This window comes from Ceratotherium simum, chromosome 3 (assembly GCF_057802395.1).
Source record: "Ceratotherium simum simum isolate JZ-2026a chromosome 3, ASM5780239v1, whole genome shotgun sequence".
NCBI lineage: Eukaryota > Metazoa > Chordata > Mammalia > Perissodactyla > Rhinocerotidae > Ceratotherium > Ceratotherium simum.
The window spans coordinates 57,823,937-57,850,420 of record NC_141902.1 but is presented as its reverse complement, the minus strand read 5'-3'; the positions used below and the strand labels follow the sequence as shown (position 1 = coordinate 57,850,420).

General features: G+C 40.1%; 1 protein-coding gene across 10 annotated transcripts in view; it reads left to right on the top strand.

Annotated features, from left to right (window-relative positions):
* The first annotated feature begins 8,806 nt into the window (after positions 1-8,806).
* The window catches only part of HERC1 (HECT and RLD domain containing E3 ubiquitin protein ligase family member 1), a 183,175-nt gene continuing 165,497 nt past the window's right edge, over positions 8,807-26,484 (top strand). For 7 of the 10 annotated variants that reach the window (XM_087428280.1, XM_087428283.1, XM_087428282.1 and 4 more), the window contains exon 1: positions 9,197-9,329. The gene's annotated coding sequence lies outside the window, so the exon portion shown is untranslated. Of the gene's footprint in view, positions 8,965-9,196; positions 9,330-26,484 lie in introns of those variants that run through there. The other 3 variants (XM_087428259.1, XM_087428299.1, XM_087428269.1) reach the window with 2 other exon arrangements.

Below are 26,484 nucleotides of genomic sequence, written 5' to 3'. Positions count from 1 at the left end.
ATCATGATTGTCTGCGCCTGTATCACATGCCCACTCTTGCAGGCAGGAATTGGGAGGAACAGTGTGATACAATCAGGAGGAGAGGCAGTTCCTTTCATGAACAAGAGATGCTGGGCATGCAGAAACAGGAACCATCATCTATCCATATTTTGTATCATGAGTAATTTGTATATCATTCCATAGTCTTCATAATTATCATTTTAATGGATTTAGGAATGCAGCATACCATAGCTTGCCTAACCCTTGTTGGCTACTTGGGCTGTTAATTTTCATAACAGTTTTAGACTGTTATAGACTATGCTGTAATGAACATTTTTGTGCATATAGTTTTCTCTATAGTTTAGTTTATTTCTGTGACACAGATTCCAGAAGAGGGATTGCTGGGTTAAAGGTGAGAAGAATTCATTTTGGCAAACTGTTTTTCAGGAGGGCTGCACAAATGTGCAGGGAGTGGCGCAGCTGCTGAGACTGAGAGGTAGAGGTAGAATCGTGCTCACTTTCAGGCCTTGCAAACTGAGGTGGGTTGAAAGAATACCACAAGCTGGTGTGCCCTGAGGCCATGACCAAAGCAACAAACAGGAAATATACTCACCCTGCTTAAAACTGAGATAAAATGCAAATTGACTTATAGTTAAGGAAATGCATATTAGAACAGTGAGATATCATCTTTCATCCACCAGACTGGTAAAACTTGAAAACACTGACAACATGCAGTGCTTGTGAGACTGGGGGAAGAGGCACCCTCATAGTCAGCTGATAGAAATGTGAACTATTACAACATTTTGGGAAAGTAATCAGGCCATATGGATTATTTTTTTTTTTTTTTTTTTTTTTTTTTTTAAAGATTTTTTTATTTATTTTATTTTCCCCCCCCCCAAAGCTCCAGTGGATAGTTGTTTGTCGTAGCTGCACATCCTTCTAGTTGCTGTATGTGGGACTCGGCCTCAGGATGAACGGAGAAGTGGTGCCTCGATGCGCACCCGGGATCCGAACCCGGGCCGCCAGCATCGCAGCGCGCGCACTTAACCACCAAGCCACAGGGCCGGCCCAGGCCATATGGATTAAAATTGATCTTAGAACACCCCCATTGCATCACATAATTACCATTTCTTTTGTGGTGAAAATATTTAAGATCTACTCTCTTAGCAACTTTCAAGTATATAATACAGTATTGTTAACTGTAACAATACTGTACAGTTACACGCTGTACATTTAGATCCCCAGAACTTATTCACTTTCTAACTAGAAGTTTGTACTCTTTGACCAATGTCTCTCCATTTCCCCCACCCCCAGCACCTGGTAACCACTATCGTACTCTTTGTTTCTATAAGTCAGACCTTTTTAGATTCCACATATAAGTGATATCATACAGTACTTGTCTTTCTCTGACTAATTTCACTTAGCATAATGCCCTCAAGGTCCATCTATGTTGTTGTGAATGGCAGGATTCCTTCTTTCTCATGGCTGAATAATATTGTAATATTATTATCAAATCAACACGTTGTACACCTTAAATCTACACAGTGGTATATGTCAATTATATCTTAATAAGGCTGGAAAAAAATTGATCTGATAATCCCATTTTTGTGAATCTATCCTACAAAAAGAAGGCACCAGGTCTGTTTCTCACTGGTGTCAGTTTCTCTTTCTTTATAGGTTATAGCTCCCTGCATGAGTTAGATCCATCATGTGTCTTTGGCCTTATCTCCAGGAGGTGCCATACCCATCTTTGTCTTAAATAACTAAGCATTTGATATGGACTGTGGCAGAGGCAGCTAACTATCTCCAGTAGCTATTTTCCCCTTCTTTCTTTTAGTAATAGATCCTACAGAGCCTATGACCGCCCAGTTAGAGATCATATAACCCAGTCCCCCCTACAGCTAGGTGTGGCCATATGAATAAGTTCTGGCCAATACAAGATGAGTGGAAGGGATGCCTGCAAACTCCAGAGGTGGAACAATCAGATTTGTTCATCCACAAACTCTGGCCTTTGAGAGATACCAGTGAATATCTGCTGGTCTCTTGAACTGAGAAGAGAAAGAATTGGGAGCCACAGGATGGCTGTTCTGCTGGGAACAGGGAAACAAGGAGAGGTGGTTTGCAAAGAAAGGAGAATGGAGCAGATGCAAAACAAGAGGCAGGGATACTGTGAGGTCTGAGAGTGCTCAGAGCAGCTGTCCCAGTCCTGGCTCTCATTCCTCGTGAGTGAGGTCACACTATTCTTGTCCTTGGGTCCTTTTAATAGATTCCTCCTTTTCCTTCAGCTAATTGAATGATTTTTCTGTTATTTGCAAGAAAAGGAGACTTCATAAAGATAGAACCCTCCAGAATAACCCTTTCTTTTGTACATGATAGCCAATAAGGAGTGGCAGGAAAGTTTATTGAAATGTATTTTGCTTTTGCTGTTGTGGAAGAAAGAGAAAGAGAAAGAGAGAGAGAGAGACCTAGCCCAATCTCATTCAGTTGACATTCCACAATGACATTTTTCCATATCCTACTTTCTATTTATGTTGTAGTATTTCTCTTCCTGGCCTATTTTAGTCCCTATTGAGTCAGACCCTAAATAACCCCCTCTATGTCAGAGGCAAGGAGTCATGGAGTTCTTCCCTTCCATTTGTTTTGTTTTCTCAAAGTATCAGCTTCTGGTGCCAGAGGCAATCAGGAAATGAGGGGAGTTTCCTCTTCTGGGCAACAGATAATTAAAAATAATGATGTATTGAGTGCTGGCTGTGCACCAGGCAAGTGGGCTGTGCATCTTACATGGTTTCTTTAATCTTAACAATAACTCTGTGAGTGGGGATTATCATCTCATCTTTATAGAGCCTTATAGGATTGTTTTGAGGATTAAATGAAGTAATGTTTGAAAAGAGCTTTGAACATCTAGATTCAATAGATGTTAGCTGTCATTACTACTATTATTTTTCAGTGAGGAAATTGAGCATCAGTTTGGTTAAGATACTCACCTAAAGTCATCCAGCTAGAAGACTGAAGACAGGTCTTGCTGTCCTTAAAGTCAGTATGAGAGATCCACTATGATTCACAACATCTTGACTGAAATGACAAAACGTTAATCAATTTGAATAATGACAAAATTTTCAACCCCATTTTAACCTGATGGGCGAATGTCCACCATAATTTTGGACCAACACATTTCCCCCCCTTGCTGATATGTTCCTTGTACAGACGCCAACTTCAGTCCTCACCAACTCCCAGAGCATAGCCTCATAAGACGTGACTGCTTTTCCAGACCCATCTCCCACTTTTTCTCATACCATTGGCGAGTATTCGATGTCCATCTATGGTGAGCCCTGCTCTTCCCCTTGGCTTCCTGGGATTGTTCTAGGGATGGGCACAGATCCAAGCCTGGCCAATCAGTACTTTTTTCCCCCACAGTTTTTCAAACTTAAATTGAGTATTAGGCCCCTTCTAGTGGTGGAAATAGTAAGATGTAAAACTTGGGGTGCCGTTATTTCCAGAAAGCCAATCTTGAGAGAAACTGAAGCCAGTGCAGCAAGGGAAGAAAAGAAGCAAGTGAGTTCTGGTGGTGCTGAAGTTCCTGGTTCCAGAAGTTCCTGAAGAATTGGTTCATTTTTCCCCTTCCTCCTTAGTTTGGCTGTTCAACGCTTTTTTGGATTTTTTGAGCTAATTCTTCTCTTTCACTTTTGCCCAAGCAAGTTCAGGTTGGGTTTCTGTCACTTGCATCCAAGATTCCTGGAAAACCTAAGTACCACATAGCCACAACTCAACTGGACTGCCTCCTGATCCTGAGCACACTTTTGCTTATGCTATTCTTTGTGCCTAGAATGTTCCCTATTTCCACATGTCGAAAGCTAACCACTCAGTTTTCAAGGCCCCATTTCTCAAGAACTGTCCCTGATCCAATTTGCTGGAATTCAACTATGCCTCTTCTAATCTCCCCAGTCCTTTAAAAGGGGGAAAAGTTCTCTTATTATACTCAGAACTTTCTAACTTGTGTTATAATTATTTATATATACACCCTTTCTACTATTTTCTTTCCAGAACAAAGATTTGCTTTGTTCATCTTGTTCCCACTGTGCAACCACAGTGTCTGGCATGGATAGCACTATATACATGTTAGTTCCCTTCTCCTCGTTGTAGGCATATTTTTTTCCTGTAGCTTCATTTTCTTTTCCTAGCATCAACATTCCATTCCCTGCTGCTGAGTGAGAAAATGTTCATCTGTGTCTGCACCAGGCAATTATATGATGAAACACCACTAACAAACTGTTGTAAAAATAACTTATCTAGAAATGGTTATTGCATTGCAGGCTTAAGGAACTAGTGAGGGAAGTTGTTAATTCTGTTTAGACGGTGGGTTGTCCTGGTACATGTGATATTTCATTTAGAATATGGATTCAAGTGGGAACCTTATAAAGTTTGCATTCAGCAAGAAGGGACTGCATTTTCAAAAGAACTACCTGCCAATTTTGTGGTCCTATTTTTAGTATTCCCACGTCACTTCAAACCTCTTTGGCAGACCAATTATTCGTTAGTGAGAAAAGAGGTGATGTGTGTGTTCTTGTGTGTATATGCAGATACACCTAACAAAAATTCCAGGCAACTTTGGTGGCTTGGAGGTTGGTGTGTTGAGAATACATTATTATCAGAATACCTAACTTTTTATATTTAGCTGTCAGCTCCCCTCTCAAATTATACCACCTGGTTCTTTCTGTCCAACAATCTCTTCTCTTTTCTGAGTTATGGGAATATTTATTTTCCTGCACATTCTTTTAGCTTGTATCATACTGCCTTTTTTTTTTTTTTCCTGAGGAAGATCAGCCCTGAGCTAACATCCATGCTAATCCTCCTCCTTTTGCTGAGGAAGACCGGCTCTGAGCTAACATCTATTGCCAATCCTCCTCCTTTTTTCCCCCCAAAACCCCAGTAGATATTTGTACGTCATAGTTGCACATCCTTCTAGTTGCTGTATGTGGGACGCGGCCTCAGCATGGCCGGAGAAGCGGCGTGTCAGTGTGCGCCTGGGATCCGAACCCGGGCTGCCAGTAGCGGAGTGCGCGCACTTAACCGCTAAGCCACGGGGTCGGCCCCATACTGCTTTTTATTGATAGCTGTTTTTTTGTGCAAGTCTTTGTCTTCCAGAATAATTTTAATTTGTCCTTGGGTTTGGTCAATTTCAAATTTTACCTGTACCCAGAGAAAACTGACATGGTTACTCTCTGTTTAAAGGATGATGTATTCCAGAGGACTTACTAAAATACTTATCATACATCTATAAATATCGAGTCACAATAAACATCTTGCCCTTCCTTTGTATCCTGTTTCTCCGGAGGAGCAGTGGGGTAGAGTAAACAAGTTTCAGAAGTGGGGCATCTAACTTTACAATTTTGCTCATTCAACCAATGAAAAATATAGAGAGATAGAATCCAAATCGTTGGTTATTTAGCTATCTTTTCATGGATATTTATCTCCATCTTTAGTTTAGGACCACACAAGGCATGGACCTACTTTGTACAGCCTATAGTTCTAGCATGATGTCTTACGCATAGTAGGTACCAATAAATGTGAGAAATGATTGAATGATATATACACTCTCTTGGAGTTTTCTGTGGGGAACATGATTAAGAATAAAGTGCTAACAGCTCTCTCAAAGTCTTTTGTAAAGAAGTGGAGTATAAATAAACACATAAATAAAAATAAGGTTTGGTTATCACATTTTGGAAATGCTTCTTAGCCTCTGATCTGCAATAATACCTGAATCAGAAAGATTGGCTGAAGGGAACTATTGGGGACCAAGCACGTGAGGTGGAATGCATTCTCTTTTTCTGGTGTTCAAACACAAGCTGTAAGAACAAAATGTTTCTAATTAAGATACCACTGATTTTTCCCTCTATTAATTCCATCTTTCTTCAAAGCTAATGGATATATATAATGACTCCACATCAAAGCCTCTTTTCTATTGGTTTAGGAGATATGAGTTTTATTACAACAAAGTAGAATTCACAACCCACAACAGAGCAATTTGTTGAAGTTATCTTGGAGTTGATTTATGAATCACTCTTCATGAAATGAGCTAGATCCTCATTATATGTGCTATCCTTCTAAACTTCCTTCTTCAAGAAGCATTTCAGGTCTTTATCCTTCCTCTTGCTGGATCCTTCCCCCATACCCTTGTCACTTGCACTCTCCTCACATCGTGTTATAATTATCTATCTTCTTCCCTATCTCCTCTCATTAGATCATAAGCTCCTTGAGGGCAGTTATTAAAGTTTGCTCAACTTAGTATAATCAGTGCCTTGCACAAGTGCCTCGTTTATGTCAGGCATTCAACAAAGATCTGTTAAATGAATGAATAATAATAATGCCTCACATTTATATAGTGCTTTAGGCTCACAAAGTACTTGCCTCTGTTATTTGACTGCCATGATACTCTGAGGCGGGCAGGAAACCCGTTACCACCCGTATATACAGATATGAGAAGACGTTCAGAAAGGCTGTATAACCTGCAGGCAAACAGTCTGCAGTTTCAGGAGACACCAGGACTCATGACTGTGGATTCCTGCTCTAGAGCCCTTTTCTGAACAACGGAGCTGTTTGTTTCCAGAGCCAAGTGCCAAAGGCAAAACAAACATTCCCCGAATCCTTTAAACCTTCTCCCTGTTCTGCCTCCCCACTTTACTCCTCTGTTGGATCCTTTCACCTCTGACTTAGCCCTATTTTTTATTTAGGAGCTGTATATTTTCTATACGCAGATGAAAGATGAAAAATATATACTCTTCTGTTAATTCTCCAGTTCCTCTGCCTGGGACCTCCTGGCTGAGGTGTAGGATTGTGGCATAAGTGGCATGAGATAGGTGGTGATGTGTGTGTGTGAGCAGAAAGAGGTAGCTGAATGGTGAGGTCAGAGTTCGTTGCTCAGAGGACTATTAGGACAAGGGTCCATGATGCTTGAGTTGTCTCTATCCTCCCCCACCCCTGCCCCCCACTGCCCCATCTCCAACATTTTTTTTGTTTTTGTGAGGAAAATCGGCCCTGAGCTAACATCTGCCAATCCTCCTCTTTTTGCTGAGGAAGACTGGCCCTGGGCTGACATCCATGCCCATCTTCCTCCACTTTATATGGGAAGCCGCCACAGCATGGCTTGACAAGCGGTGCATTGGTGTGCGCCCGGGATCCCAACCGGCGAACCCCGGGGCCGCCGCAGCAGAGTGCACGCACTTAACCGCTTGCGCCACCGGGCCAGCCCCTCCAACATTTTTTTCTAGGGGAAATCTGGATAAAATGAACCAGTAGAGGTGGGAGAAAGACTGATAACAATACTCCAGGAGACGTTGATTCAAGTATTAAAGGGTGTTTAGGGAAGGGGTAGAGTTGTCAAGGTGAGGGTGGAAAGTAGTTAGGGCTTACTGGCTGACTTGAACTGTATTTGATAATTGTACGCAATTGGACTCAATTGTATTCAATTCTCCTTTCCACACAGCACTGACTGTGGAAGCTAAGGAGAGGGCAAAGGAAGGAATCTCTCAACTGGCCTTTAAAATAAGCATAGTCGTTTTCTTGAAAGAGAACGGGCAAAAGCAGTAGGTTTTACAAATCCAAGAAAAATGGAATGTCATGGAATGCTTGTGAGTGGTACAGAAGCCTGTATCATCAGCAAGTTAAAATGAGAATGACAAGGGCGCTTGCTGGCCTTGTCTCAGCTTCATACACAATACCCAGATCATAAAGCACTAGCAACAATGACATCACTCCATATATACCCTTCTTCCTCACACTATCTTGCCAGAAAGAGATACACATTTTATATGTAGAAACTTAAGTCACACACATAATAAGGACTATCATTTAATGAGTAATTAATAGGTGCGAGGAGCTTTACATATATTTTACTCCCCACAAGAACCTTGTGATAATGAGAACTAACATTTTAAGTTGACAGATAAGGAACTGAGGTTCAGAGAGGTCAGGCAACTTGCCCAAGTTCATACACCTTGTGAGAGGGATTCTGGAATTCTCACCCATGTCTTACAGTGAAACAAGTTATTTGACAGTGAGTCAAATAACTCTTGGGCTAAACTGCCTCACACATATCCAATTTAACCACGGGAAGCACTCTCTTTTCTGCCTATACCATAGTTTTTTACATTAGTGGCATATACATGGCTTGTATCTTGAGTACTCCTCTTATGTCCCAAGTTAGATACTGAACTTCTGGAGGGCAAACACCGGCTCCATATTCTCAGTCAGTGACACATAATGGGTGCTCAGTAGAATATTTTCAACGAAGGACACCAGGAAGGTGGTGAGTCTAGGAGTCTAGGAGTAAAATGCGGGAGTCTAGGAGTAAGAACAGGTACAGAAAGAAGACAGACAGGAGTCTTCATTCAACAATTTGATGAGCACCTGCACCGGTGTTAGGTGCTGGAGATATAGTGCTGACTAAGCCAGTCAGGGTCCCTCTCCTCACGGGACTTCATTGTAGAGGTCGGGGTCACGATCAAGGATGTGTCACCTAAAGGACAATTTACCTCCGTGTTCCTCAGCAGAAAAGAAAACTGAGGAGTCGCAGGCCCCAGTATGTGCAGGGTTCTGGCAGTCCTGCAGCGCAAAGACATGAATAATAAGATAGAAGTAGGTCAAGCGAAACGCTTTTACGTGATTGAACTTAACCGACCCGAGGTCTGGGGCCGGGAGTGAACCGAGATACAGAGCGCAGAGCGCGGGGCGCGCGTCCGAGATAAAGGGGTGGGGGCGGGGGTGGGGCCGCCTCGCCCCGCCCCTGCCGTCAGCTTCTCCACGCGTCGCTGCGTCCCGCAGCACCAGGACACCGGGCGGTCTTCCCGGCCCACCACTAGGATAACGGGACGCGCTGAACGGACCCCCACTCCTCACCGCCCTTTGTCAAACACCCCCAATTGTGCCTCATAGGCGGAGGCCGGTCTCCGCTGGCGGACAGGGCTGTCTGGACTCTGCGAGGGCTGAAAGGTGAGGGCTGCGCGGTGGCGGGGTGTTCCCAGAACCTAGGCTCCCGTCCCCCACTAAATTCCTTTCCCTTTTCCCTTCCGCCCACAACCTCGCCCCGGCGCTGCACTTTCAGCCCCTCTCGCCTCCCGCGCTGGGCTTGGGGGGCGGGGCGAGGGCTCTAGATTGCGCGAGAGTTCCGCCCAAGTCCCGCGAGACTCGCCTGCCGCCGCTCCTGCCGCCGCTCCCACCGCCGCTTACGTCTTTCCCTTTGACAAGTCGCCGCTGCTGCAGCAAAAATAAAGGACGCGGCCGCCGCAGCCGCTGCCGAGCCGGCCTCGGGTCGCTGGAGCCGCGCCCCACCCCCGCCAGCTCCGGAGCAGCGTACGGTAACGCCTCCTCTTCTGCCCTCCTGGCCGCCTATGCCCCGCCGGCGGACAAGGCCGGCCGGGGCCCTTCCCGGGCCGCTGCCGAGCGTGGCCGCCGGGGTCCCGGGTGGGCGGCAGGCGGAGGCCTGAGGAAGCCCTCGGCGCGGTGCGGCCCTTCGGCCCCGGAGGCTTCCCGCTGCCCGGGCGCCTACAGAGCGGCGTTCGAAGCCGAGCCGCTCGCCCGGGAGGGCGGAGGGACCCGCCCCTCCGGCGACTCGCTATACATGTCCCTCGACCCTCGGGGTCGCGTCTCTGACCTTCTCCCCCACCCCTTTATCAGCTAACGAGAGCGCCTCCCCCGGCCCGGGCTCGGGCTCGGGCCTGGGGGCGGCGGCCTGATTCTTTCGGGATTCGAGAGAGCCGCGACCCCCTGTCGCCGGTTGCGTTTTGAGGGTTGGAGGTTGGGACAAGGTGTCTTTCTCCTTTTCTCTGCCTTTGGGTGGGGGGAGCTCATCATTTGGTAAACCTTTCTCCAAATCGCCCACTTGGATAAAATAATTTTATAAAGCCTCTGCTACCAGGAGGAGAGACGAGATGCATTATTTAGTTTCTCGGGTGAGATGAGGATGATGATGACGGGAGTTGTCCTAGGGAACGTGGTGAAACCTTTTCTGTGATGGGTGGCAGGTTGATGGGAGACACGAGGAGGATCGGAGCTGGTACCACCTCTCCCGGGAGGTTATGTAAAAGACATGCTATCTATCCTAGAGAGCTGTGAAATACAGGGACAGAATTTGCCTTAATTTTAAAATAATGCCTATGACACGGTAGAAAATATAGATACTCAGAATAATAGGAATACCAAATCTGAACAAACTAACCCGTCCTTGTAATTCCATTTCCAAAGATAGCGTTTCATGGTTAACATTTTGGTGTATTTCCTAACACTTAATTTTTTCGGGCAGTGTTTGGCTCATCCTTGATTGGGACTTCCGCATTCTATATATGTTCCAAAAATGATTTGTTTTGAGTCACTTATTTGGCCTATTTGATTAAAACTGGTTACTTGTTCATGATCGCTGGCTGTACTCTGTCATCACTGTCTATTTCATTGGGCCCTCTTCCAAAATGATTGTTAGCGAAATGGTTTTAAAAATCAAACGTTAAAAAATTATCATCTGCTTGGATCCAGTTCTTATGTGTTTTTGCAATTCTGACTGTGGTGGGTGCTGAAAAGGAGCGATGTTTGTGGAAAGCAAATAAACTTTTTTCCTAGTGGGAAGAAACCTGTTTACCTCAAGGTTTTATAAAATTGATTTCTATTGGTTATTTTTAGATCCAAATCGTTATTTGACGTTGTTTTGTAGTGCTTTTGTGATTGGGATTGGATGGATATGTGCCTTTGATTATGGAGGTTTCTATAGTGTGTGTTTATACAAGCAAAATCGAGTGTCCTAGGTGCCTGTATGCATATATGTGCATATATATACATGCATGTGTGTTATACACCTATACACATTTGTATATCTTGGAAGTGAGTTAAAATGTATTGCTATATTATTTGAGAAAAGAAAGCATTAGGTAGGGCAAAGAATAGCCTTGTAATATTTCCCCCAAATTACATGACAGATATATACTGCAGAATGAGACATCTAGGGAGTTTGGAAATCTGGAGGCTTTTAAAAATAGGATAGATTGTCATCTGTCTGGGGTTGTCATTGGAGTGGATTAAATGGTCTATTAAGGCCTCTTGTAATTCTAAACTTTTATGAATTTTGCTTTCCCTAAGGTTCTTATCACTTTGCTTCTTAAATTTCTAATCATGCTGTTTGCATGTGACACCCATTCATTTGCTGGTCATGTATTCCACTCCCAGTGCAGGCATCCTGGTGGTGTACAGAGGAGAAAGCAAATGTAAACTCGTCACTTAATCTGCTTATTGATATAAACATCTCCTGAGAATCCTGTTTGATTAAAGGAATTTTGAAGACTGTGTTGTTGATTGGGGCTGGGTTGGTTAGTAGAGGATGCAGATAATAAATAGCGATACAATTCTAATGTCCTAAGCATTTCCACCCCCAAAATACTAAATTACTCCTTCTTGATGTTTTAAAAACAAGGACTGGATACATTGAAGAGCTGATCTTTTAAAATTCAGATTTTCAGAACTTAAAATAATAATAATGAGGACTTTGTGGTTTGGGGTGTGGAGAGAAGTATGTGTTAGGATAAAAGCAAATTGACTTGTGAAACAAAACTTGAATTTTATAGTTGGACAATTATGTAATAATAAGTAACAAACTTCCTATAATCTATTGAGGATAATTTTTTAATGTAAATAAAACTTTGGTTTAACAGACAAATGAAATGCGTTGTATGGGCACATACTGCAGATTATCATGATGTTGAAAACATAAAATATTAAAAAACAGTTTGCAAAGTCAGTAAAGTCACAGGAGCTAGCAAATTTTTTTGACCAAAAGAAGTATAAGGGAACATAATGTAGGTATTTACTTTTTAGATGCCAGATCTGATTCTTATGATTTTAGTTTGTTCCACTGTCACTTACAGGGCTCTGGGAATATTAAATTCCAGATGAAATCCCTGAGCAAGGAAATATGACAGTCATGTAAGACGATCGATTGATGGATTTTATTTATTTATTTTTAACTGTTTATTTTGAAATAATGTTAGGCTTATGGAAATGTTGCGAAGATAGTACAGAGAATTCCTGTATACTTTTCACACAGCATCTCCTAATATCGTGATTTACATAATCATAGCATGATGATCAAAATGGGGAAATTAGCATTGGTATAATACTCTTAACTAAACTAGACTTTATTTGAATTTCATCATTTTTTCCCCTAATGCCTTTTTTTCTGTTCCACTATCTGATCCAGGATCCCACATTGCATTTAGTTATTGTATCTTCTTAGTCTCCTCCAATCTGTGACAGTTTCTCAGTTTTTCTTTGTCTTTCATGACCTTGACACTGTTTTTGTTTTTGCTGAGAAAGATTCGCCCTGAGCTAACATGTGTGCCAGTCTTCCTCTATTTTGTATATGGGTCGCTGCCACAGCATGGCTGCTGATGAGTGGTGTAAGTCTGCGCCTGGGAACCGAACCTGGGCTGCCAAAGTGGAGCGTGCTGAATTTAACCACTAGGCCCTGGGGCCAGCCCCCTAGACCTTGACACTTTTTTTTTTTGGTGAGGAAAGTGGGCCCTGAGCAACATCTGTTGCCAATCTTCCTCTTTTTGCTTGAGGAAGAATGTCACTGAGCTAACACCTGTGCCAGTCTTTCTCTCCTTTTTATATGTGGGATGCTACCACAGCATGGCTTAATGAGCAGTGTGTAGATCCGTGTCCGGGATCCGAACCTGTGAACCCCAGGCCGCCAAAGCGGAGTGTGTGAACTTAACCATTACACCACTGGGCTGGCCCCCAGACCTTGACACTTTTGATGAGTACTGGTTAGTTATTTTGTAGAATTTTTCTCATTTTGGGTTTATCTAATGTTTTTCTAATGATTAGATTGAGGTTATATATGTTTACAAGGAAACCACTAAAGTGATGTGTCCTTCTCAGTGCATCATATTAGAGTGTACATGGCATTGATGTCTTATTGCTAGTGATATTTTAACCTTGATTGCTTTGTTAAGGTAGTCTCAGCTGTATTCTGCACTGTAAAGTAACTATTCGTCCTTTTTATAATTGATACATATCTTGGGGGAGATACTTTAAGACTATGCAGATATACTGTTTCTCCTCAAACTTGCTCTCCTGATCCATTGGTGGATCTTTTCTATAGCAGTTATTACTGTGGTGTTTACCTAATGGTGATTTTCATTCCCCTCATTCCTTTTACATTTATTATTGGAATTCTTATGTAAGGAAAAGATGTCCCTTCCTCATTTATTTATTCAATTATTTATTTATATAAATGTGATCTCATGGGTATTTATTTTATTCTATGGGTTATAATCCAGTAGTATCAGTATTTTTTTTTGCTCCAATTGTTTCCGCTTGGCCATTAGGAGCTTTTTCAGGTTGGCCACCCTTTTTCGAGCACTTCCTTGTATTCTGGCACCCCAGGCTATTCCATGCTTATCTTTCCTTGTACCAGTCCTGGAATCAACCACTTCTCTAAAGAACTCTGGTTCCTTTTCTTGGAGAATAGAATTTAAATCAAGATCTGGAGCTAGATGTACTCATTGGAGTGTCATGGCTCCTAGGCCCTCAGAGGACAGAGCTAGGAAATATATGTATATATACTAATCTGCCCACGCATGCAAGTGCGCGCGCGCACACACACACATTTATTTCTATATATATTAAAAACCGTTAAGGGCCGGCCCGGTGGCTTAGTGGTTAAGTGCGGGCGCTCCGCTGCTGGCGGCCCGGGTTCGGATCCCGGGCGCGCACCGACGCACCACTTCTCCGGCCATGCTGAGGCCGAGTCCCACATACAGCAACTAGAAGGATGTGCAGCTATGACATACAACAATCTACTGGGGCTTTGGGGGGAAAAATAAATAAATAAAATCTTTAAAAACCGTTAATTTGTAGTGATATCCTCTATTCCAGTCCACCACCACAAGGTTTATTCTAGCCTTTCCCGTTTTCTCATTTGTAACTTTTTTTCTAACAGGGAGAAACCTGGCTCTCATTATTCTAGGGTATGCTAATTTGTTCACTTTTAGAATGCACATCAGGTAGTTCCTGATTGCTAACCATACTCTTTTGAGAAATATATTTGCTAATTAGAGTGCAGTATTTGTATCCATTTCTTTTTTTTTTTGTCTTTACCCTTACAGTATCTAGTTAAAATACTGTTTTCCAAAGTTATTTAGGTTATTTTCTTCCCCCCTCCCTTTAGTGTGGTTATGTTATTCATCTGTAATGTAGTTAGGATCTTTTCTTACTCTTTGTATTCCATTTTGGGTTACCCCAAGCCTGGTTGATTTTAATTATTTGTTTATTTATTTACTTTGGTATATGAAACATTACTATTACTAAACATTACTACATAAAAAGATATACTCAGAGAAGTATCACACCTTATTCCTACTACCCCATTCCCATCCCCCCTTTCCCCCACCTGTTTTCCCTGCCCTGTTGGTAACTAATCTCTTCAGTTTCTGATTTACCCTTCCATTATTTCTTTTACACAAATGAAAAGATTGTGTGTGTTTCCTTATATTCCTTTCTCTTTTTTCTCATACATTTTTTTAATTGAGGTACAATTCACATCCCATAGAACTCACCCTTTTAAAGTGTACAATTCAGTAGTTTTAGTATTCACAGGGAACCATCACTGCTATCTAATTCAAGAACATTTTCATCACCCCAAAAAGAAACCCTGGGGGCCGGCCGGGTGGCGCAAGTGGTTAGGTGCGAGCGCTCTGCTCTGGTGGCCCAGGGTTTGCCAGTTCAGATCCTGGGCGTGCACCAATGCACCGCTTGTTAAGCCATGCTGTGGTGGCGTCCCATGTAGAGTGGAGGAAGGTGGGCACAGACGTTAGTCCAGGGCCAGTCTTCCTCAGCAAAAAAAAAAAAAAAAAAGAAGAAGAAGAAAATTGGCATCAGATGTTAGCTCAGGGCTGGTCTTCCTCACAAAAAAAAAAAAAAAGAAAAAGAAACCCTGTATGCATCAGCAATTGCTTCTCATTCCTCCTTCCCCAGTCCCTGGTAACCACTAATCTACTTTCTGTTTGTTTGAATTTTTCTATTCTGGACATTTCATGTAAATGGAAGCGTGTAATGCATGGACTTTTGTGCCTAGCTTCTTTCACTTAGCGTAATTTTTTCAAAGTTCATCAGTGTTGTAGCATGTATCAGTACTTTATTCCTTTTTATGGCTCAGTGATTTTCCGTTATATGATTATAGTCATGCATCCTATAACAATGGGGATATTGTCTGAGAAATGTATCATTAGGCGATTTTATCCTTATGAGAACATCATAGAGTGTACTTAACACAAACCTAGATGGTATAGCTTACTACACACCTAGGCCATATGGTACTAATGTTATGGGACCACCATCGTATATGTGGTCCATGGTTGACTGAAACGTCCTTATGTGGCACATGCCTGTCCCACATTTTGTTCATTCCTGCATCAATTGATGGACATTTGGTTTTCCATTTTTTGGCTATTAAGAATAATACTGCTGTGAACATTTCCTGTACTAGTTTTTGTGTGGACATATGTTTTCACTTCCCTTGGGTATATACCTAGGAGTGGAATTGCTGGGTCATATGGTAACTTGATGTTTACCTTTTTGAGGAACTGCCAAACTGTTTTCCTCTTCCCTTCTTTCTTATACGAAGAGTGGCATGTTATAGATACTCTTTGTGCTTTACTTTTTACGCCTAACACTATCTCTTGGAAAACAAATCAGTTCATTCTTTTGAAGAGATAGTCTGCCTTCTTGTTTTTTACAGCTGTATAGTACTCCACTCTATAGATGAATCCTATTTTTTTCAACCATTCTTCTATATATGGGCATTTAGGTTATTTCCTATATTTTGCAGTTATAAAAAATGTTGCAATAAATGACCTGTGCAAATGTATTTTTGTATCATTAGAGGTGTATTTTCAAGGTATATTCCTATAAGTGGGATTGCTGGGTCAAAAGTTAAGTGCATATGTAGTTTTGTTAGGTATTGCCAAGTTTCCCCCTGGAAGTGTTGTACTAATTTGCATTCCTACCAGTAATATATCAGAGCATCTATTTTCACAACAGCCTCACCAACAGGATGTGTTACTGTGCTTTTTAATTTTTTTTCACCAGAGATGACTGCTTTTAAAAAATGCTCTGTAGTAATTTCAGTGACCAAACCCATTGTGGAAGGGCACTTAATGCCTGTGGTTGGCAGGTTCTTATAGCTTGAAAATGATATACATTGTCCACTAATATTGCATTGATACATGTAGGTTATTATGTGCAGGTGAAATTTGTTGGGATGCAATTTCTGGTATAGCCAGAATTGCTCATTTGAAATCTTTTGTATTTAATGGAATTGCTGCATTGATTCATAATACTTGTGCTCTAAAATACTTGTGGAGTTTAACAAAGGATAACTGAAATTGTAAGGAGAATATTTTTTCCTCTAGAGTATCTATGATGTAGTAGTTATTGGTTCACATTATATGCGAGGTATTTTGAACAGTACACACAGTATGTATTGACACCATAGTATGGTAGTTATTTGACCAGTAATGGCCATATCTGGGACCTGTTATATTTCCATAAGAAAGGAAGATGAAATCAAGAGTTTAAAGTTCTGGATTAGGATAATTCTACCAGATTTTAGTGGTGCCAAGAAACTAAGACATGAAAAACATCTCCAAAGATGTAAGAACAAGATAACAAGGTCTGCCCAGCAAGGCTGGAAATTTAGGTTCTTTCCCAGAAAGGGCACTGTTCCAGGTGCTTGGAACACATTAATGAAAAAAATAAAGATTCTTGCACTGGAGGAGCTTACATTCTAGTGGTTTTCTGATGAACTGATGTTCTCAGGAGAACAGATGCTGAGTGCTGATTGTGAATGGAAGCAGTAGAGCTCTGGTGTAGTCTTGAAGTAAAATCACCTTTGGTGCTATAAAGACCCCAAATAACACTTGATTTTACTGGTAACAAAGAGAAGGCCATGAAAAGTCACAGGATAGTTGCTTAGGCTGTTCACCAATCTTTTTCTCTCTCATTTTAAATGATTCTTAGTACTAATGGAATAATAATAACAGAATAATGGTAGTATAGTATAGTTTTTCTGTCAACTGGGGTTCCATGAGAGAACTAAACCCCAATGCTCTAGGACGTTTGGACATTCACTGTATGTAAAGAATTAACTTCTGTCCGGTGCATCTAGAATGGTGTTGTATCTCATCCTTGGGAGAACTGAGAAAATATTCACTCCAATTTTCACTTCGAGTTCTGTGGTTCAGATGAACCTCAGTTGTGAGAGGTCATGGTCATTGTAGTCAGTTAGATCTGTTTTGTTTTGTTTTGTTTTCTCCTAACTCTACCACTTATTAGCAGGGTAATGTTGGACAAATCTTAATCTCTTAGCCTCAGTTTCCTAATCTATACAATGGGAATAATAATAGTTGCTACCTCATAGGGCTGATGTGAGGATTAACCAAAAAGTCTTTCCCATCTACATTTTTCCATTTCTGTGGCTTTAAAAACGATCTACATGCTGATTGGCATCCACTTTTATATCTTCAGGCAGACCCCTTCCCTGAGGTCCAGGGTCATGGTTCATCTGCTTATTCCACATCTCATTTAGCTCTCTTATAGGCATCTCAAACTAAATTTGCACAACACAGAAGGTGTGATTCCTGTCCTCGTTGTTTCCTCCGAATCTGCTTTTGGTAAATGGCAGGATCATTGAATTAGTCACTCAGACCAAAAGCCTAGGTGTCATCTGTGATTCTTCTCTTTTCTTTATACCCTATAACCAGCCCATCACCAGATCCTCTTGGCTCTATCTTTTGAATATATTTGTAATCTGATCACATCTCATCATGTCTGCCTTATTACTCTGGTCTAAACCACCATCATCTCCTGGTTAGATAATTACAATAGTCTTTTTTTTTGTGTGTGTGTGAGGAAGATCAGCCTTCAGATAACATACATGCCAATTCTCCCCTTTTTGCTGAGGAAGACCTGCCCTGAGCTAACATCTATTGCCAGTCCTCCTCCTTTTTTTCCCTTTTTTTTTTTTTTTTCCCCAAAGCCCCAGTAGATAGTTGTATGTCATAGTTGCACATCCGTCTAGTTGCTGTATGTGGGACGCCGCCTCAGCATGGCCAGAGAAGTGGTGCGTCGGTGCACGCCTGGGATCCAAACCCGGGCCGCCAGTAGCGGAGCGCGCACACTTAACTGCTAAGCCACGGGGCCGGCCCCATACAATAGTCTCTTAACTGGTTTTCCTCCTTTCTCACTTGACCTCCTACAGTCTATTCTCCACTTCATAGCTAGAATGATCTTTTTTTTTTTCCATGAGAAAGATTGTCCCTGAGCTAACATCTGTTGCCAATCTTCCTCTTTTTGCTTGAGGAAGATTGTCACTGAGCTAACATCTGTGCCAGTCTTCCTCTATTTTGGGTGTGGGATGCCGCCATAGCATGGCTTGATGAGTGGTGCATAGGTCCGTGCCCGGGATCTGGACCTGCGAACCTTGGGCCGCCAAAGCGGAGCGTGTGAGCTTAACCACTGTACCACCAGGCTGGCCCCTAGAATGATCTTTTTAACTGTCAATTGGATAGGCCACATCTCTATTTAATACTTTACAGTGACTTCCTTTTGCAATTAAAATAGCCAAATTCCCAGCTATTGCCTGCAAGATCCTACATGATGCAGTTAGTCCCTGCTTACCTCTTTCTGTTCATTCCACTGTGGCTGTACTGAACTTCCCTGTGTTCTTTGATCATGCCAGGTGCATTCCCAGGGCTTAATACTTGTTCTTGTTCTGCTTGGAGTGCTCTTCCTTCAGGCCTTTGCACTGCTTGCTCCCTTACACCACTGAGGTGTCTGCTGAAAGAGGGGTTCTCAAAGTCTACCTCTTTAGACAGATCTTCAGTGATCACACTATAGAAAATAGTGATTGCCTCCCCACCCATTCTTTTTGTCTCCTTTGCTTTATTTTTTTATAGCACTTATGCTTCCTGAAATTTAATGTCTTATTTGTCTACTTGTTTACTATTTGTCTTCCTCACTAGAATGTAAACTCCTTGAGACCAGGAATCTTATATGTCTTGTTCATTCCAGTGCCTAGAAAAGTCCCTGGCACATAGTAAGCCAGGGATGTAGCTCTAGGAAGTTGTCTGAGGAGTAAAATTGTCTCTAAATTAGACTAAGTGATTCTACCTTTTTAAGGTTTTAAGCCAAAGGAGAACTAGTAAGTCAGTTAACGCTGTGAATTTTTTGCATTGGGTACTCACATGCGAAGTGTTAAGATTTAGGATTTATAACATTATCCAGAACATTTAATTGTGCATAGAATGTGCTAAGGAATATGTAAAAAATAAGCTTGGAGTTCAGCTCTTATGCTTGTTGAAGTGTTTAACATACTGGTTTGGTTGTCCTCTATTTATAATGGTAGTGATGTTAATATGATAGTAATGATTTCTCTTGCTCTGGGAAGCTGTTTTTTTCCACACTAAACTCTTGACTTAAAGTCTGTTAATTTTGTTTTTGCGGGGATACATTGTTGTCCAAGCTTTTTTTTTTTTTTAATATTAAAATTGCCATGTTTTAAGACCTTTCCTGTTAGTCACTTACCATAAAACTGGTCATGGTCAGTTTTATGTGATATAATTCAAGTAAGCAGCTTTGCTAAGTGCTAGTATTAGAAATATAGGATAACCTAATCTAGAAGTAGGAAGATTATATTATCTACGTGTTAATATAAATTAAAAGTGTGTGGGGACCAGTATCTTTTATATAAGGTATCATTGATCTTTCTTATACAACCAAGTATTCAGTCATGTATGATGGAATTTTGTCAGGGCCGGCCTGGTGGTGTAGTGGTTAAGTTCGTGTGTTCCATTTGGGTGGTCCGGAGTTTACCGGTTCGGATCTGGGGCATGGACCTACTCACCACTCATCAAGCCATGCTGAGGCGGCGTCCCATATAGAAGAGCTACAACTCTACGACTATGATACACAACTATTTACTGGGGCTTTGGGGAGAAAAAAGAAAAAAAAAAAAAGAGGAAGATTGGCAACAGATGTTAGTGCAGGGCCTATCTTCCTTAAAGAAAAGAAAGGGATTGATTAAAAAAAAAAATTTGTCAGTAATGTGGTCGTAGTTTCTGCTTTCTCAAAATGGCTCATTCCTTGGAAAAGAAGGAATGATGGAAAGATTTATGTGATTTAGTGAAGGTGGTGTATGGAGTAGACAGCTGCACATATAAAGAATAATCCTGGGTCATGCTTATTGAACGTTTACCATGCTCTAGGCACTATTCTGTTCTAAGCACTTTAATCTATTATTTAAACCACATTAAATCTGGTGGTATGGTTTATTATTTAAACCACGTTTAACTTGTTTATTTTGTAGATAAGGAAATTGAAGCACAGAGAGGTTAAGTAACTTGCCTAAGATCGCACAGCTAGTAAGTGGTGGAGCCTGGATTAGAACAGAAACAAAGGAGGGTGTTGGTGGAAACTGTGGGGGGCAGAGCATGGACATGGCCAGCCTCAGTGTGATGGTTTTGGCTGATCTAAAATCCCATCCAGGTAATGTCATGTAGGCAGGACCATTTTTCATAGGTGTTCAGGAACCCATGGTGATAATAAGACAGAATTTTAGGTGCCATATGTTGCTTTGACTTCTTAAAAAATGTTTCTAGTTCTTTTCTGCCAAAGAAGGGGAATAGATGTTAGGAGAGAACAGTAATTGATATAAGGATTGGACTTTGTTATAGAAAGGTGAATATTAGTGAATCTTTACGCCCTGAAATATGAAGTTTTTCTTGATAGACCTTGAAACCCTAAGGAACAAGTTTGGTCTGCAAACTGTCTAGAGTGCAAACAAGTAGTGAAATAATAATGACTTACATTTGTATATGGCATTTTAGTTTACAAAGTACTTTGGTAAACATTTTCTCAGTTGATCTTTATAACACCTATGTGAGGTAGGCAGGGTAGATATTCTGCCATTTGACGAGCTTCCACAGGGGAGAGAGGTAGTTGCCTGAGGAACGGGCCCTTGAATAACCCCTAGTTGCTAGATCCTCTTGCATGAAGGTTCTATTCATAAAGGAAGTTGCTATTCCTTTGCAAAACTGTCAGAGTGTGAGTGGTAGACTTCTGCATTGTATGGTGTTGGGTTTGATCTCTTAAATAAGTGATTGGAAAGTTGCTTAATCTGGAAACAGAAGATAGTTGGCATGATGAATGGGCAAAGATGGCCTGTTATAATTGGCATGTTCTTAATGTTTGTTATACAGAAAGCCTAGACGTTTTTAAGAAATATAATTTAGATTAAAACTATAATTCTAATAGCAACATTGTTGTAATCTTTTTTAAAGCAATATTTTAGTTCAAACCTTTTACCAGTTAGGCTGCAGTAATATTGATGCTGTTTTGATTATATTATAGATTGGCATGGAGTGGGGAGCTTTACTTTTTTGAAGTCGAAGAAAGTTTGGTAGCTTCTGAAAATGCTGATGTAACATATGGTGGTAGTGAAATACTGATAAAAGTTTAGTGTGTTCCCTGTTTTCCTTGTTCATTTTGAGAATAGTTTGAATTGCTTTAGTTAATTTAAATTGGTCTGAGATATTAAGAGGGACTTCTCAAAACTCTTAAAGATATGCTGTATAAGGGAGTAAAGTCAGGTGCAAATTTATAGAATCACGTTAAAGTAATTGACGATTGACAAAATGTGACTTTGTTTTTCAAAAATCTAAGAAATTGCTGAATATTTTATATTCTTAAATTCTTCTATCTTTCAGTTCTCAGTGTTATTTTCTTTTTCCATGGTGCTCTCTTGTAACTGCCTCCTTATCACAACCCCCTCCCTCTTGGTCTGTGATCTTTTGGTTTGGCTCTTTATTTCAGAGTAGGAAGGCAGGAAAGGGTTTTTGTACACAGATAAAACTAGTCCTGTTTGGACCTCAGTGAGCTGGAGTGCTTATGCAATAAGTCTGCTGATGATAAATTCCAGAAGTACCATAGGCCCATAGGACTAGAAAGATAGCAATGACTCTGCAATATTGTCTTCAAGTTTTTTTCTGAGACTATTGCTTTATTTAATAAATAAAAATTAAGAAATAAATCATAAACACTATATTTTTTCTATATTTTTTCATGGAAAGCCGTAAATTGGTTAAATATTGTTAACAGGCTTGTAAGTAAGAGTAGTTATATAGGAGAGTTTATCATATTGAGTGTTAGTGAGATTCATGTCAAATGATTTCTTATAGTACTTTATAAAATATAGTTTGATCATGATAAATTTACATTCATTTATGCCTGGCTGTGCGTTAATCCATTATGGGAATATGTGGAGACTGTTTGCAGTTCCTAGCAAGGTAATTCAATTCCCAGACAGCAGGTTTTTGTTTTTGTTTTATCTTTTTATTACAAAATATTTTGAGCATATATTAATATAAAGGTAGAGAGGATAGTAAAAGAGCTCCCATGTATTCATCACTGAGCTTCAAGAATTATTATAGGCATTCTTGTTTCCTCTATATTTCTATCTACTACCACCCTACCCCCAGTCCCTGGACTCTTTTGAACCAAATTCCAGACATATTTAATTTGAGATATTTCAGTATGGATCTCTAAAAGATGGAATCTCTCTTTTTACAAAATAAGCATAATAGCATTATCATACCAAAAAAAAAATTTATAGGAAGTTCTCTGTTTTTTTGCTGAGGAAGATTTACCCTGAGCTAGCATCTCTTGCCCGTCCTCCTCTTTTTTGTACGTGGGTCGCTGCCACAGCATGGCTGCCAATGAGTGTTGGAGGTCCACGCCTGGGATCTGAACCCAGGCTGCCGAAGTGGAGTGCGCCAAACTTAACCACTGGGCTGCGGGGCCAGCCCCTATAACAAGTTCTTAATATCAAATATGTAATCAGGTTTCATATTTTTCTGATTGCTTCGTATATATGTGTAAATACATAGAGTTTGTTTGCTTGAAGTGGGATCCAAAAAAAAGGCCCACACTTTACAATTGTTTGACGTGTTTATTAAATCACTTTTAATCTTTAGACTCTCCCTTCATCTTTTTTTTTCTTGTCCTTAAAATTTTTTGTTAAAAGAGGGCAGGTTGTTTGCCCTGAGAAGTTTCCTATAGTCTTATTTTGCAGATTGCAATTCTGTAATGTCATTTAACATGTTTTTCTGTCTTCTGAATTTCCTGTAAATTGGTAGATTTGTCAGATTTTTTTTTTTTTTTTTGGTGAGCGTACTTCATAGGAGTGGTTGTGTTTCCATCAGGAGGTACATAAGGTCTTGTTATCTCTCTTCCTGATGTTAGCAGCTATTGACAGTCATTGCTTAAATTTGTTAATTCATCAGGGATTGCAAAATAGTGAAATTCTGTTGTTCCTTTTCATCTATTAGGTGGTATTCTTTTGGATAGTTCTTGAACAATGTAAATTTAGGGCATTGCATTTATGCCAGAACTGATTCTGGGATGATTTAACAAGGTTCTGTGGTAGAATTCCTTTAAGGGAAGAGTGCAAGTCCTTATTATTGAAAATTCAGAGAAAACTTGGGGATATTGAATAACTGGACTTCGAAGGACGTTTGGCCAATAAGTAGGTTGATATCCCATCATGAGATAACAGCTTGTGGCCTAACGTGTGTAGTTGGCCATTGGTGTTTGTTCTTTTTAGAAGTCAGTGTTCATATTGATACATTTCAAAAGTTATTTGTGCAGAGCAGCAGTTTCTTGAGTTGGATTTCTCAGCATAAATTTTAGAACAGGCCTTGTGTATGAATCAGATTTAAAAAATATTGAGTTTACATAACATAGGATATTTTGTATTAAAGGTTGTCAAAGAATTGGAGCAGCAGCATTTCCCAGTATGGCTCCTTGACAAAAGGGTGTTGGGGTCAGATAAACTTGGTAAACAATGTGCACTGTATCCTCTCTTGGAATGTAATAGTACGTATTAACCTGTAAAAGACCTACAGTAAAGAAATTTCTTTAACAATAACTCAGCATTTTCCAAATTTATTTGATCACTGAATCTTTTTTCCCTTTCATAACATCTTGAAGAGCTAGTGGAACAAATTTTCTAGAGGAAACACATTTTGGAATATGTTGGATTAGAGGATTTGAACAAAGAATAAAGAAAAATATCTGATGATGAAGAGTGTGTATGACTTCACTACAGTGATGTGGAGAAATTTTTGATAGGTGAATAATAATAAGACATCTTTCAATGAGAAACAACAAGAGGCAAATGTTGGCTGGTTGTTTTATCTTAGCCTGCAAGCATTATATTTTTAGAGAATCAGCGTTAGAAAAGGATTTCAGTCATATTTAACACTTAGTACATGCCAGGCACTGTTTTCAGTCCTTTATATATAATTTGTAATTTGTTTAATCTTCACAACAACCTTATAGAGTAGGTGCACTGTTGTTATCTCAATTTTCCAGATCAGGAAATTGAGGCACAGAGACGTTAAGTAAATTATTCAAGGTTACATTGCAGAATTGGTGACATAGCAGAGCCAGGATCTGAACCTAGGCAGCCTGGCTCCAGAGTCCATGTGCATAGCTACTACTCTACACTGCAAGGATATGGCAGATGAAGATCATGAAATATAAATTAGATTAAAAGGGGATTCAAAATCTGGAGGGAACAGACATATTTTCTTTAATTTTTAGGCAATTAGGGCCATAAGTACAGAGCTGGCTGTGTCCTAGTGAAGATAGAAAACATGGAGACCCGGGAACCATTATCCATAAAAAAGGTATACCTCCCAAAGAGATAGATTAGTTGCAGGTAGAAGGCTGAGTTAAGAGGACACTGTTAATACCAGAATTTCAGACTTAGAAGGGAATTGTAGCTCACTTAAAAGAGCCCCTCATTTTATATATAAGATCTGAGGTTACACAGGTTTGTTCATGTGCTTGTAGTAATAATCATAGCTCACGTTAGTATACTGTTTCGTTAAAGCACTTACACATGGATTCTCGTTTGATCCCCGAAACAACCCTGAAAGGTATAATTAGATAGGTTCCATATTTGCCACAGCAAAGCTGGTTCTTGAATTTAGATTTTCAGCATCTTAAAAGCTAAAGTTTTCTACACTATATCACATTCCCTCCGTTCTTGATGAATAACGTATTAAAGAAGAGTAGTGCATGCTTTTGAAATGAAGATTTGAGTCAAAAAGAAAAACTGCATTTTAACAAATGGAAACAGTTCCCTCAAGTATGGGAAGTAATATATGCTAGTATAAAAAATAATTTTTTAAACAGTATAGGGAAATATAAAGAAAAAAGTGAAAACTGTCCCCTATGTAGAGTAACCACTGTTAAATTCCAATGTGGAGTTCTCCAGATTTTTTTCTGGTTCCATTTTATAGACAATTTTTTCAAAATTCTGTACATATTGTTTTATAACCTGAAAAACTGTATTCTGAAAAGAGACTATAGGCATTTGTTCTTTTGCCTCTACCATAGTAAAAAGGTACCTGCTGGGACAACTGGCATAAAATGGTAATGTCCTGGACAAACTGGGATGTATAGTCACCCCACCCCCAGCCCATACACAGTCTAATAGCTGACCTGTTAGTAAAGGCTAGGTGAATAGATAAAAAACCTGTTTGCATTAGGTTAATTTAAGGAGTCAATGAGTAGTATGAAGCTTCGTTTTATTGTTTTTCTGTAGAATTTGGGATTACTTATTGTTTTATAGTTTGATAGAAAAAAACTTTTTCACATCATACTGGATTAAAAGATAAGTAACTCAGACTTCTTCAAGTAAACATTAAGAAGAATAAAATATGGTTCTTTTGGAGCACTCTATATATGGGCTCTTTTAGTGTGTTTTTGTGTGTGTGTGTGTCTGATTATCATTATTATTGGAGTGGTGGGAGGGGAAAGAAGCCTGTTGGGTAGGGTTGTAGAATGGATTTTTGTGCTTGAAGTCAGTGCTTTAGCAAATCTTGCTTTCTGTTTTATTGACTGAATCTGGTAATTTGCTTTGTTAATTGCTCTCTTTGCCCAGGCAGATTTTTGGGATGGTCTTATTTTAAAAATGTTTTTCTTTTTGAGGATTGGGTTATATTTTATTTACATCTCTCATTATTTTCTTTTTGGTTCTAAGTTGATGGTAAGGCTTATGATTTTAGCTATGTTAGTTCCTTTGCCTTTCCGTATAAATTTTAAAATAAGCTTGTCTATATCTACAAAAAATCTTACTGGGATTTTGATAGGTATTGCATTAAATCTATAGATTAATTTGGGGGAGAACTAACATTTTTATATTTAGTCTTCCAACCTAGGAAAATGGCATGTCTCTTCATTTATTTAGATCTCCTTTGATTTCTTTCATCTGTCTTGTAATTTTCAGTATATAGATCCTGTACATGTTTTGTTAGACTTGCACCTAGGTATTTCATTAAAAATGTTTAAAAAGGTTTTTATCAAAGTATAATATATTTTCATAGAACTGTACATATATTA